General features: G+C 38.8%; 1 protein-coding gene across 1 annotated transcript in view; it reads left to right on the plus strand.

Annotated features, from left to right (window-relative positions):
• LOC127421083 (antigen peptide transporter 2-like) overlaps positions 1–10525 on the plus strand; it is a 214152-nt gene that overhangs the window by 61980 nt on the left and 141647 nt on the right. The window lies entirely within an intron of this gene.

Genomic DNA, 10525 nt, shown 5'->3' on the forward strand with positions numbered 1-10525 from the left:
GCGTTCTCTCCCCTCTAATTTGCAGTCACTCACTTCTGTCGCATTCAAAAAGAATGACAAAGTTGAATAACTAATACCAATATCTCAAAAAATACATGTTTTCTTACAGTTGTCTCTAAACACAGCACGAAAAAAAAAACCAACAACTTTAATTTACTTGACAGCTAAAATAGTTTAGCAATGAGTAATACATACTCATATCATAGGTAACTGGTGATGCCTGACCTGCCTGTCACTTCCAGCATCAGAATCTAGAAAAGACAGGAAAATGTTTCTATTAAAATTGTCATTTTAGCCTGCTTATCAAAACATTTAGATAATTACATCAGTCTCATTTACAGTACATTATGCAGTGTTACATAAATTAGCTATGACATGCGAGAAAAGTTATTGATTACATTTCTGTTTTGATTGACTATATGCAGCCATACAGTCAATCAAAACAGAAATGTAGTCAATATAACCCCACACCCTATTTTGAATCAGAAAAGCATTTAAAATCTAAACTTTGCAGTATAAAATATAATTTATTTATAATTTACATTAAATATAGATTAAGAGGAATTCACTGTTCCTCAACAGGAACGAAATCTGAAAAACAATTAGAGACACTGACTTTAAATTCAGTTATCTACAAAAAAAAAGAAAATTCTCATTGAGATGAAGCCATGCAAAAAGCAGACGTGTGATTGCAAGCTCTGCGCCCTTTGCTAGTTTTTTAAGTATTTTCGTGTTATAATCCAGTGAGATTCGATACACCCAGTTACATACTTGCTCTTTGAGGTAAACATGGCAAAGAAGTCAAAATCCTCAGACTCTGGAGACATTAAAAGACACTTACGTGCTCAAGTTGAAACCTCTGACGGACCTGCGAGCCGGGGACTCGATTTGGAAAGCGCGTCGGGAGATGAAATCCAGCGTCAGCTGTCCAACATCTCGGTGATGCTGACGAAGGTTGTTGCTGACTTGGAAGATCTCGCTGTAATACATCGATCGATTACGGCGATGGAAACAAAATTCTCTGAGTTGGTCACAAGAGTGAAGGATGTTAAGAGACGAATCGATTATCTGGCGTCTTCGGAAAGGGAATTATCCGCTAATCCGCCTGCGTCCAAAACAGACTTGGAACACATTTTGGAAAAACTAGAATTTTTCGAAAATATGAATCGAAGGAATAACATACGAATTGTTGGAATGCCTGAGCATGAAGAAGGCAGAGATATGGTGAAATTCCTTGACGAGCTCTTCCCGAGTCTGCTCGACATAACAGGCCGTAAACTGGAAATCGAGCAAGCTCAAAGAGTCCCAGCTCGCAGATCTGCTGAGGGAGACAGGCCCCGATCAATTCTGGCCAAATTTCTGAGATCTCACAAAGATCTCGTGTTGCGCCAGGCGAGGAGCAAAGGAAAACTTTCTTGGAAGATTCACAATATTTTCTTGTTCCCTGACTTTGTGAATTCGACAAGAGAGAAACGTGATCGGTTCAAGGAATGTAAGAAACTCTTACATCAACGAAAGATCGCTTTTGCACTGATGTTTCCGGCCAAACTGAGAATAGACACCAAGGACAGCAGCAAAGTATTTACATGTCCAAAACAGGCACTCTCCTTCATAAATACATTGGAGTGAGTAAGCCATTTGATGTTTCTTATATTAGTGGACTGACTCGCTGTTCAGTAACTTGATTTTCTGAGGAAGCTGGGCACCATTTTTGTTTCTTTTTGCGTTGGCTCCGCCTAGCGGCTGGAGTTTGTTTTGTAGAATGACACTTCTTCAAGAAACTTTTGCATTGACGTAAGATTGCTTTTACATTGAAGTTCCCGGCCAGATTGAGAATGGACACTTTGGATGACCGCAATATATCTAGATGCTCACATAAAGGACGTCTTTTATAAAGTTGACGGACTGAGTAATGCTTAAGCCTCCTGTTGGCTGGAGTTTGTTTTTGTAGAATATTTTTAAGGGACAGTAGAATGATTACGTCATCTGCTGCACTCATAACAGCCAGCTCACTGAACAATTGTCTGTCTGTCTGAGGAAACTGAATGGTTTATATCAGCTGGAGTTTGTTTTGTGGGGGAACACACCTTCAAGACAGTTCTGTGAATGAATTTACATGTTTTTTATGTTTATTCTGCCTGTTGGCTGGGGTCTGTTTTACAAAGTATTTTCTGTTTGTAATTTTGCCTCACAAAATTTGTGCAGAGGCACCGGACTTGAGCAATCCGATAGCAAAGTTGTCGCGGGGGTTCTCGTATGCATACATTGACTCTTTGAGTTTAGAGGGATTGACACCAGTTGGCGCTGTCGTACGTGGGGTTAATGCGCATGTTTTCTTTTTTCTGTTGGTTTTGTTTGGGGGGAAGTTTGGGGTTTGATTGTTGCATTAATGGGGAATGTGGTCTGTATAATCTTGTTTTTGACACAATTTTGTTTTATATATGTATTTATTTTTTATTATATCAACATGTCAAATGTTATTATGAGTAGGTTATCTCTCCACGTGGAATGTGAATGGGTTGGGGCACCCCACAAAAAGAAGGAAGGTTATTTCTTTTCTTAAGCGTAAGATATATGATATAGTGTTTCTTCAAGAAACACATCTTTCCTCGCAGGAAGCTGAAAAATTTGGGAAGATATGGGGAGGACATGTTTTCTTTAGTGCTGGCTCAAGTAAGAGCAAGGGAGTCATTACATTGATAAATAAACATTTACAATTCAAATGTCTCAAACAGATTAAAGATAAATTAGGAACAGCCATTGTTGTTTTAGGAGAAATTCAGGGGCAAAATCTGATTTTGGCTAATATTTATGCACCTAACGCTGATGATCAGGGCTTTTTTATAGATCTTGAAGGGATGTTGCAAGCCGCTGGCACCCCTTATGATATAATATTGGGAGGAGACTTTAATCTTTTGATGGACTCAGTCCTTGATCATAATGAAGCAAAAGTGTGTAAGCTCCCTAGAGCAACATTGACACTTCACAGGATGTGTAAAAATCTTGGTCTTGCAGATATCTGGTGACTTTTGAACCCATCTGGTAGGGACTATAAATTTTTTTTCATCAGTCCATAAGATTTATTATAGAATAGATTTTTTTTTTATATCTAAGTCCCTCATTTCATCTGTTGTTGATTGCTCAATTGGAAACATCTTAGTCTCAGATCACGCCCTGGTGAGTTTAGAGATGTTCCCACATACGGAGAAAAAGAAATCATATAGCTGGCGCTCCAGTGTATCCCTTTTGCAAAATACTGATTTCCAACAAATGTTAAAGACTGAAATCAGTGTTTATATGGAGACCAACTGGTCCCCAGTATCCTCTGTGGGCGTGGCTTGGGAGGCACTTAAGGCTGTTCTTAGGGGCCGGATCATACAGTATGCCTCATTCACCAAAAAATCCAAAGCACATGAACTTGTGGAGTTGGAAGAGTATATTAAAAGTGCAGAGGCAGAGCTGAAGCTCTGAATGTCGTCTGATGGCCTCAGAGAATTGACTCATTTGAAATACAGATATAATACTATTTTGTTGCAGAAAGTGGAGTTTTGGTTGTTCAGGGCAAGACAGTCATACTTTGAGTTGGGGGACAAAGCAGGGAAGCTTTTGGCTAGATATATAAAGCAGAGAGAGTCTTCTTCTACCATTCCCTCAGCCATTGATATTAATAATGCTTTCAAAGAGTTCTATCTTAATCTCTATAGTTCCATGTCTTTGTCTACTGATGAAGATATTAGAAACTTTGTGGAACCATTAGAACTCCCTAAATTGACGACTGAGCAAAAAAATTCTCTTGATTCTGAGATAACCTTGGAGGAGCTTGATGAGGTAATTAAGACCTTGCCTACAGGCAAGGCTCCGGGGCCAGACGGTTTTGCCGCTGAATTTTTTAGATCTTATGCTACAGAATTGGCTCCACTTTTGTTAGAAGTTTATACGGAATCTTTAAAGAATGGAAAGCTTCCGCCAACCATGACACAAGCCCGGATCAGTCTGATTCTTAAAAAGGACAAAGATCCAAGCGAGTGTAAGAGTTACAGTCCAATTTCCCTGATCCAGCTAGATGCAAAAATGTAAAAAATTTTGGCTTACCGATTAAGTTATGACATCTCTTATACATATAGATCAGGTGGGGTTCATTCGGGACCGTAGCTCTTCTGATAACATTAGGTGCTTCAGTAGCGAATGATCAGTCTCTGGTCGCTGCCATCTCACTTGATGCCGAAAAGGCGTTTGATATGGTAGAATGGGATTATCTTTTTAAGATTTTGGAAACGTTTGGGTTCGGGAGTACATTTATTGGTTGGACTAAGTTACTTTATAGACACCCTGTAGCAGCGGTACAAACAAATTTATTAATTTCAGATTATTTTACTCTGGATAGGGGCACCCGGCAGGGTTGCCCTCTTTCCCCATTATTGTTCTGTCTTGCCCTAGAACCATTAGCAGCCGCGATAAGAAAGGAGGATGATTTTCCAGGGGTGCTGGCGGGAGGTGTGGCGCATAAGCTTTTGCTTTATGTGGATGATATTTTATTATTTGTCTCTGACCCTGCTAGATCGATGCCTTGCCTCCACAGAATTATTAACTCTTTTTCCAAGCTCTCAGGGTACAAAGTCAATTGGTCTAAATCCGAAGCTTTAGCTCTGACAGCATACTGTCCAGTAACGCCTTTCCAGCTGGGTGCCTTCTAGTGGCCCAAACAGGGCATTAAGTATTTGGGGATTTTATTCCCAGCAAATTTATCTGATTTAGTTAGTTAATTTTGAAGCTTTTTATTAAAGGGTCAAAATTTTCGAGCGATGTGGGCAAGTGGGCTTCATTACATTTATCGATGATTGGGATGGTTAATGTTATTCAAATGAATTGTATTCCAAAATTTAACTACCTGCTACAGTCTCTCCCTGTAGATGTCCCCCTCTCTTATTTCAAGCAATTTGATAGCATAGCGAAGTCCTTCCTTTGGAATGGTAAGCATCCCAGATTGCATTTCAATAAGTTACATAGGCCGACTGACAAAGGTGGGCTAGGCCTACCCAAGATTTTGTTTTATTACTATGCATTCAGTCTCAGACATTTGGCTCATTGGTTTCTTCCACCTGAGAGAGCCCCTCCCTGGTTTGGTATTGAACAGGAAGTTCTTGCCCCTATTTTGCCATTGCAATGCCTCTCTATTAAACTAACCGGAGAAGTTAAGTCACACCCCGTTATTTCGCATGTACACTCAATATGGACAAAAGTGTCCAGAATGTTTAAATCGGACATTTATTTAAATGTTGCCTCAAGCATATGGCAGAACCCGAGATTGTGTATCGGTAAGACCCCTTTCTGCTGGTCGGAGTGGATTGGGAGGGGCTTTACTACACTCAGTGATCTATATGAGAATGGAGTGTTGAGATCGTTTGAAAATCTGGTTCAACATTTTGGGATCCCCAGATCTCAGTTTTATAGGTATTTACAACTGCACCACCTGCTTTGTACTGCCTTTGGGAGTAGCACACACCCCCCTAAAGCAGCAGATACTCTAGGAGAAGTGATTACTGCTTTTGGAAAAGGTCATGAGTCATCAGTGTATGACTCCCTGTTAATTCAGAGTTTGGGGGACGGAGCTTTAACCTCTCTTAAGAGAGTATGGGAGAAAGACTTCAACTTGGTATTGGAGGAGGGAGTATGGGGTGCGATGCAAGGGTGCATCTTATGCAAATCAAAATTTTGCATAGATTCTATTGGACCCCCTCTAGATTGTATAGGCTTGGTCTTAAAGACACACCCACCTGCTGGCGATGCCTTATTGGAGGATGGAGACATGGCCCATGTATTTTGGTGGTGTGTAAAGATTCAACATTTTTGGTTGAGGGTTCAGAATTTTATTTGTGAGGTGTTGGCTGCTCAGGTTTCATTTTGCCACAGGCACTGTGTTCTAGGCGATGGGACAGTCATTGATGTAGGAGATGGGTTCATAAAGAGTTGGGTCCTGGCTGGTGTCATGATCGGAAGGCAAGTCATCCTTAGGGGATGGAAATCAGCTGGAGCGCCCTCGTTTTTGGAGTGGTGCGCAGAGTTGGGCAGGGTGGCGGCTTTTGAGGGGATAGTTTGTAGAAGGCTGGGCAACACGGGATTATTTAATAAAAAAAATGGGGTAGGTATTTGGATTTTGTGGAGGGCTCTCGGTGGGAGACGGTGGAGGGAGATGGGTAATATTGAATGTGTGTGTGTACGTTCTTTTTTTTATTATTAATATTATTATTATTATTTCTTTCATTTTTTCTGAATACTGTCTGTTGATTTATTGTTTATTTTGTGTGTCATTATTGGTTTGATGTCAGGCCACTGGGGTGTGTGTGTGTGTGTGTGTTTGTGTTGGGTAGGCGGAGGGATTATTCGGTGGGAAGGGTTTAGGTTTATGTAATGTGATTCCGTGTTTCCTGATATGTTTATTGGATTTGTCATTGGAATCAATACAAATTGTTAATTACAAAAAAAAAAAAAAAAAAGCCAGTGTACAAACTGGGATAGAGCAGCACACAAATTCATAAAACATTATAACAACAACAGATTAAATCAAAAGAATGTCACGTGTCTGCTCTCACCTGTCCTCCTTTTCTTCTGATACACTAAATACCCGATGACACTGATGACAACCAACAGGATCACAACAACAACAACAACACCAACAATGATGCCAACTGGATCAGAGTTTCCTGTTTGATCAAAATAATCCAGATTATTCACAGAGACATACAATGATGATAATCTGTACTGGATAAAAAAAAAGACAAAATACAAAGAACAAAGATTAAAAAGTTTTTAAATGTGTTTTGTACATATTGATAGCATATTTTCTACAGGAATAAAAGAAAAAATAAGATTTATATAGAATAATAAAGATCTAAACATTAGGGGTGTGCAGCGATGCCATTACTTGTATTTGTATCTGTATCTGTTCATATGACAAAATTATCTGTATCTGTCTCTGAATTCGGAGAGAACCGTGTGTGGACGGGGCTTAAACCGGACGTGCGTCAAAACTAAATGAAAGGCCCATTTTTAAATGTTACTCTTACATGGTTTCTATTAATAAAATATGACTTGTATATGCCTTTTCATAATAATAGCATAATAACAATAATAATGATGATGATGATGATGATGATGATTATTATACAACTAATATTTAAAAAAAATATTATTGTATTCTTTCTTTTTTCTTACATGAAGCTGAATTTATAGGCTACATTAACTGTGGAATATGTTGTTAACTGTAGTTTCTTCTGGTATTTCTGATATTAATATCTGCAATGTCCGCTCAGCCGATCACTGTCAAAATGTTGTATTTGAACCAATTTTTATAATTTAGTTATTATAATTTAAATGTGTTTTACTTTTTTTGCAAGCCTAAATATGCAACTCAATTGTAAAATAAATTTATCCTTAAAGCAAATTAATTACCATTCCAAATGAAGGACTTCGCTATGCTATCGAATTGCTTGAAATAAGAGAGGGGGACATCTACAGGCAGGGACTGTAGCAGGTAGTTAAATTTTGGAATACAATTCATTTTAATAACATTAACCTTTCCAATCATCCATAAATGTAATGAAGCCCACCTGCCCACATCGCTCAAAAATCTTTTTATTAAAGGGTCAAAACTGACTAACTAAATCAGACAAATTTGCTGGGAATAAAATCCCCAAATACTTAATGCCCTGTTTGGGCCATTGGAAGGCGCCCGGCTGGAAAGCCGTTACTGGGCAGTAGGCTGTCAGCGCCAAAGCTTCGGATTTAGACCAATTGACTTTGTATCCTGAGAACTTGGAAAAGGAATTAATAATTCTGTGGTGGCAAGGCATAGATCTAGTAGGTTCAGAGACAAATAATAAAATATCATCTGCGTAAAGCAGAAGCTTATGTGCCACACCTCCTGCAATCACCCTTGGAAAATCATCCTCCTTTCTTATCGCGGCTGCTAATGGTTCCAGGGCCAGACAGAACAATAAAGGGGAAAGAGGGCAGCCCTGCCCAGTTCCCCTTTCCAGAGTAAAATTTGTTTGTACCGCTGCTACAGGGTGTTTATAAAGTAACTTAATCCAACCAATAAATGCACTCCCGAACCCATACATTTCCAAAATCTTAAAAAGATAATTCCATTCTACCATATCAAACGCCTTTTCGGCGTCAAGTGAGATGGCAGCGACCGGAGACTGATCATTCACCGCTGACCACATGATATTGATGAAACGCCTAATGTTATCAGAGGAGTTACGGCCCCGAATAAACCACACCTGATCTATATGTATAAGAGATGTCATAAGCGGTTAGCCAAAATTTTTGACAATATTTTTACATCTAGTTGGATCAGGGAGTTTGGACGGTAACTTTTACACTCACTTGGATCTTTGTCCTTTTTAAGAATCAGACTGATCCAGGCTTGTGTCATGGTTGGCGGAAGCTTTCCGTTCTTTAATGATTCAGTATAAACTTCTAACAAAAGTGGAGCCAGTTCTGTAGCATAGGATCTAAAAAATTCAGCGGCAAAACCATCTGGCCCCGGAGCCTTGCCAGTAGGTAGGGACTTAATTATCTCGTCAAGCTCCTCCAAGGTTATCTCAGAATCAAGAGAGTTTTTTTGCTCAGTCGTCAGTTTAGGAAGATCTAATGGTTCCACAAAGTTTCTAATATCTTCATCAGTAGATGAAGGCGTAGAACTATAAAGATCAATATAGAACTCTTTAAAGGCATTATTAATATCAATGGCTGAAGTAAAAATTTCACAACCAGCAGATTTCACTGAGGGAATGATAGAAAGAGACTCTCTCTGCTTTATATATCCAGCCAAAAGCTTCCCTGCTTTGTCCCCCGACTCAAAGTATGACTGCCTTGCCCTGAATAACCAAAACTCCACTTTCCGCTACAAAATAGTATTATATCTATATTTCAATTGGGTCAATTCTCTGAGGCCATCAGCTGACATATGGTGCTTCAGCTCTGCCTCTGCACTTTTAATATTCTCTTCCAACTCCACAAGTTCTCCTGCTTTGGATGTTTTAATGAATGAGTCATACTGTATGATCCGACCCCTAAGAACCGCCTTAGGTGCCTCCCAAGCCACACCCACAGAGGATACTGAGGACCAGTTGGTCTCCATTGATTTTGACATTGACATTGATTTCAGTCTTTAACATTTGTTGGAAATCAGGATTTTGCAAAAGGGACACATAAAGGTGCCAACTATATGATTTCTTTTTCTCTATATGTGGCATCACCTCTAAACTCACCAGGGCGTGATCTGAGACTAAAATGTTTCCAATTGAGCAATCCACAACAAATGAAATGAGGGATTTGGATATAAAAAAAAAAAAAATCTATTCTAGAATAAATCTTATGGACTGATGAAAAAAATTTATAGTTCCTACCAGATGGGTTCAAAAGTCTCCAAATATCCGTAAGACCAAGATTTTTGGTTTGAAGTTTTGTTTACCTTCTTCTGTCTCTGTTCCTGTTTCCTGCCCTGATTGTTCCCATCTGTTTCTCGTTTACCTTGTTTGCCCCACTGTATTGAGGGTACATTTACACGACAACGATATACTAAAAACGGAAAAGTTTTATGTTATATAAGGGGGCGATATGCTTATGTAAATCACCAAAAACAGAAGAAGAACTCTTAAGAGAGAAGAGTGCTTATGAAAGTGAAAGTGGAGATTTATAGTAAAAAATGACTTGATTATTGATCTGTTTCTCACCGCTTCTCATTTACTTGCATTGAATGGATCAACAGTTCTTCTAAACATCTTCATTCATGTTCTGCAAAAGAAAGTCATACACGTCTGGGATGGCATGAGGGTGAGGAAATGATCAAATATCCCTTTAACATTCACTTATTTTTTACAACACATACAATGATGTCTTATGACAAAGTGAAAATCGTAGTGAATGCTGTATGTGGTATAATGACATAGAGAGCTTAAATAATTTTCAAGTAATTACATATATTGCATATTTTTGCTGTGATCTTGTTTTATTGTTATCATCTTCACCTCCAACCCCCCTTTTGGGTGTGGGCTGACTTGGACATTACATCCCACTATGAATCCCACTCTGGCCCTGGGTACCATGATGCTGCTCATCAACTCCTCTGTCAACTCAGGCTTTGATCCTACAGATTGTTTGAGATGCTAAACACCTCGCCTTGAAAGTAGACGAGAGTAGACGGCTGCAGTCAGGGGAGGAGGGAAATGTTTAATATAATATATATATATATATATATATATATATATATATATATATATATATATATATATATAAAACCAAGTATAGCCTAATAATAATAATTTATGCCCATTACACACAACGGTTCAAGCCAACCTAATGGTACAATTGGTTTCTATCATGTATGTGATTAACATATTTAGCATTTATAAAAGTTTATACCCCGGTCTCCTCTTACTGGTAAAATGTGATATAAACTTTATTACGATGTGATGCTATACAACGCTATGCTTCGGTGCATACTGTATCGTTCCTGCGT

This window comes from Myxocyprinus asiaticus, chromosome 30 (genome assembly GCF_019703515.2).
Source record: "Myxocyprinus asiaticus isolate MX2 ecotype Aquarium Trade chromosome 30, UBuf_Myxa_2, whole genome shotgun sequence".
In the NCBI taxonomy this organism is placed as follows: domain Eukaryota; kingdom Metazoa; phylum Chordata; class Actinopteri; order Cypriniformes; family Catostomidae; genus Myxocyprinus; species Myxocyprinus asiaticus.